The following is a 4,860-nucleotide window of genomic DNA, read 5'->3' on the forward strand; positions in this document are numbered from 1 at the left end:
GCAGGAGGATGATCAGATACTTCAAGATGATGCGTTGTCCAATGTCCATTCCTTCTCCTTCCTGTGAGGGTAGAACTGACTAGTAACCAAGGAGGCTCATCTGACGAAGATCAACCATTTTCATTTCAGTCACTTGTTAGGCGCAGTCAGATTGGAGGGTGGATTTGATTTGAAACCAAGGAGACTCATTCCTGCCTCAAAACTATGAGATCCTGAGTGTTATGCAATAACAACGTGGTATTTAAGTTGTGAGTGTGACCTATTTCCCTCAGAGAACAACAAACTAAATTTAACAGACTGGATCTTCTCTATTATTGCATTCCACTTAACATTATACGGTTTTATCCAGCTGAGAGTAAATATAATAGCCTGAAAAAGATTAATAATTGTGTCATTAACCTTGTCAGAACTATCTGTCAGATCTGGTTTCGCAGGACGAACAAAAGATATTGAAATACAATATAAGAACCATTGATGTCTAGCGGGGAATGTAAGATCAACCGATTTAGTCTGCACAATGGAAGTAATTTATACAAGTCATTTTTAGGTAAAATCTCGCTGACAGGCAGCTGTCAGACTGGATTAGCACAGGCCACAGGAGAGACATCATACACCTCTCCCCTTGTGATATCTCTGCCCCGAATAAACCACCATACAATGTCTTCTCTCATTACCACATTACTTGGTTATGAGGGGAAAGGGCAACATTCAGAGACTGAATTTTAAACCCACATAAGTATAAGACTACAAAGGACATAGTGTTTGAGAGAGAGAGAGAGAGAGAGAGAGAGAGAGAGAGAGAGAGAGAGAGAGAGAGAGAGAGAGAGAACATCACTACATAGCCGGCCGGTGACAGATGACGAGAACTGAGATTACAACAGCAAGAAGAATTATCCATATTACAATAGATCCCTGAATAACCAACAGCCCTCTCTTCCAACATAGGCGCTATCTCTCACATTATCTTATATACGGCATACTCTTTCATGCAACATTCTGGGAAGATTCGGGGTTGTCCTCATCCTTCTTGCGCAACAAATCTTAATTACAACAGAGAATTTGTATGTATGATTTACCTGCCGCCTCGTCAGTTCGAGAGAGTCCTTTACCGCTTGCGGTATTCAGCACGGAAAAAAAAATGGCTTATGTGTTTTATATTAATCCATTCATTTACGTTTTTACTTTCATCGCTCTGCCTTGAGATTAATTTTATTTGGCTCAGTAGAGAGTTTTTTTAAGGAGACTTTTCTGAACTGGATGGTTTGAATATAGCCTTACACTCATTCACTACCTCAATGGCCCCTTAAGCTGAGTGAACTGTTTGGCAAAATGCATTACGTTCTTGATTACGGAAGTTTTCAATAGTACCTAAAATATCTTGGTTTAATAACTATATTTTGAACATGACCTGAAATGAAATTCACTGACATGGTTTGACCATGTGGAATGGATGTAGAATATGAAAATGACACGGAGAGTGTATGTGAGTGAGTTGATGGAGGGAAAGGGGATGGAAAAACCGAAGATGAGATGATGCGTTGGGGTGAAAGGTGTACGAGAGAGGAGGTGAGGGTTGGCGAGAAGGCCGCTTGATGGCAGGGGAATATGAATTGGAGGGGTTTCGTCTGCGACCACCATTTCCGCGATTATGGCGTTTGGCTCAAGACGGACATACTCTGATGCCATCAACCTGATGCCGTACTTTGTATTCAGCTCTATATTCCATCAGGCGGTTCTTCTCTGTTTACGGAGATCTCTCAGACTGGCGAGATTAGATATTCTTTAACCCATTCACAATGTTCCTCGATGTTAATATAATAGTCTGACTGTAGCAATAATGAAATACAAAATTTGGTAATCTTGGTGCGGGGCTTAATATAACTTTCAATGTTATTATTTGTCATTTAAACCAGTGCTGCCTTAATCTAATGAATGTGAATTTTGCATGGTACATAATGATTATACCACTCACTCTTTATCTCCTAGCTCATAGTTTCAGAGCTCATAAATCCAGACTTTAGGGTTTCCTCCTTGTTAACCCTTGAGTTTGATCCAAAGCTAGGCACATTCTGCTGGTGGACGGGAAAGACGAGACATAGAACGTTCAGAGGCTTGGACTTTGGTGTAAGTCGATACTGTGTTAAACCGCGTCGAAAAACGTACCCTGGTCAATGAGATACGGCATCTACAGAAAGTACGTGCCAAGGAGCTGGTTGTGGTTAAGGGGAGGGGGGAGTGGGAGAGGGAAAATGTAACGTTAAAAATCAGTATGTTTCGACTTGAAAAACGGCGTATTGTGTATCGAACCTCTTTCATCCGAGGACGTATTTTTTCTGTTTGTTGTCACTCTTAAACATTTAAAGTTGGACTGTGCTAATGGCAAGGGCCAGACCACTAACGCTAAATCTCCGAGTCGTTTTTACTGTGAAAGTCAAACCTTCTAAGCAGGAGAGAACTGGGCCAGAATGGAGCCCCAAAGATGGCTCCAGCAGTCTTTCCTGTGTCAAATTGGATGCCAGACGATGTTCCTTAGAACTCTGAGTCATAATTACAAAGATTCTACTGTTGAAAATTTTTATAAGTACTCTAAGCATCCTGTCTTACCTTTTTTACCTTTTTCGAGAACAGTTCCATAAATTCCCTCCACTGTACAATCAGGTTTATAAACTCTTCATCTGGTAAAAAAAAAAAAAAAAAAAGTCGATGATGAGTTTTGGAGAAATCTGAGTGTAACGTGCAGCTAATGTAAGATACTGTTTAGGAAAGAGATCAAGAAGATAAGACAAGGTAAAAAGGGATGCAATAGAGAAGTGAAATAAATGGCAGAACGCTGATGAAGACGGGAGAAAAATTTAGCAGATGGAGAGAACACTTCAATGAAATGTTGAATATGAAGAACAAAAGCAGCTCAAGCATACGGGTAGGTGGTTGGGCAATGACTGGGAAAAGACAGGCTAAGAGGGAGGAAGACATCAGTAGCACGGAAGTATCAGAAGCACTGAAGAAATTCAAAATCGAGAAAGCTCCAGGCATCGATGGAGTTGGTGGTCAAATATTTATTTACGGGACAGAGTTAGTGGTAGAATGGATATGGAAGATTTGCAGTTTAGCCTGGGAGAAAGATAAGGTACGGGCGGATTGGAATTCAGGTAAAACTGTTCCCTTAGACAAAGGAAAACTTCTGTGAGAAATATGTGTGTGTGTGTGTGTGTGTGTGTGTGTGTGTGTGTGTGTGTGTGTGTGTGTGTGTGTCAACCACAGGGGTATTTGTCTTTTCTATTTAACAGGATAAATACATGGTAAGATTCTTTTCGACAGAATGAGGGTTATTGCCAAGGAATTAGTTGGAGAAAAACAAGGGGGTTTTAAGAAAGGAATACGTTGCGTAGATCGGGCATTTGTCTGAAGATGTTTATCAGCGAAGTATCGAGAAAGGAATAGAAGTTTCTCTAGTTAGAAGTAGAGAAAGCACATGGCAGAATGGATAAACATGAAATTTGGGAGACACTGAAAATGTCTGGGGTAGATGGTGAATGCTGTGAAGAGTACATTTAAGGGTGATAGAACTGCACTGCGTACAGATAGTTAATTACATGAGTTCTTTGGTTACCAAAGAGATCCTAGGTAGGCCAGTGGACGTTGGTGTCTCTTTACTGCAAGATGGATGAGTGTAGAATTTCCTGTACTCTTGTTTGATGATGATACTGTATTGCTTAGTGAAGATGATATGAGCTGGAGGGCTTGGTGAATGACTCTGGGAGTATATGTATGAAACAGAAGTAAAAGTGAATGTTGATAAGAGTATAGTTATGGCCTTTGAGAGAAATGAGGTCACAGCATGCACAGTGAAAATGGATGGTGAGGAAATGGAGATTGTGAGTCCAGCCAAGTACTCAGTGTGATGAGAAACGATGGAACTTTAGCCAGTGAAGTGCTTGAAAGGGTACAGCAGAGAAGAAAGGTTGCTGGTTCACTGAAAGCAGCGATAAGGTAGAGAGAAGTGAGCAAGGAAGTAAAAATATCTCTGCCTGTCAGTATTGCGATCCACACTCTAAAGTAGGGACGTGAAGCTTGGACCCTGTTGAAAGAACACGTCAAGAGTGAGAGTAGTGGAAATGAGGTATGTAAGAGAACACATGTGGGGTTACATGGAGAAACAGACAGGCAAATGAAGAACTCAAAAAGCACTTTGGTGCTGTTTTGGATGTGATTCGAAGTGCTAAGCGAAATACCCTGAGATGGTTTGGCCATGTGGAGAGATTGGAGAATGAGAGGCTGACCAGAAGAGTGTATGTGAGACAGATGGAGTGGGAGTGGAGAAGGGGGAGACCAACGAGGAAATAGAGGGATGGAGTGCAGAGATATAGAGTATGAGGGAGGAGTGGGTGGGGTGAGCTTGAGGAAAAGCAGCCGAATGGTAGAGGGAAGATCGATGTGGAACTGATTTGTTTTAGGCCACCTTTTATGGGATTAAGGCATATGCGGAAGACAGACAGATAAACAGAACATACATAAGAGTCTTTCTGAATGTGAAGTCATGATCAGAAAATGATCGTGTTAAGGTCGTCTTAGAACCTTTTTGTTTCTTTTATTTTCTCCACCAAAAGGCCCTTCAAAGGCAGGTAAAAACAGCTTGGCTGTTCAAGTATTCAACTTAGTGAAGATGTTTCAAACTGTAGGGGATTAATGCAACCTTAGATAACTCCTCCACCTCCAGAAATCTCCCATGAACTGAGTAGATTAGTCTGTAGCAAGCAAATTATTATAGAAGACACCTCATTCTATTGAACTGGGTTAAGCTGAAGGACCAAAGGCTGCCCAATTACTGATATAGTGAGAAGTTAAACTGGGGGTGAATTA

Source organism: Coenobita brevimanus, chromosome 80 (genome assembly GCF_032717465.1).
Source record: "Coenobita brevimanus isolate Jiangsu-jjx chromosome 80, ASM3271746v2, whole genome shotgun sequence".
In the NCBI taxonomy this organism is placed as follows: Eukaryota; Metazoa; Arthropoda; class Malacostraca; order Decapoda; family Coenobitidae; genus Coenobita; species Coenobita brevimanus.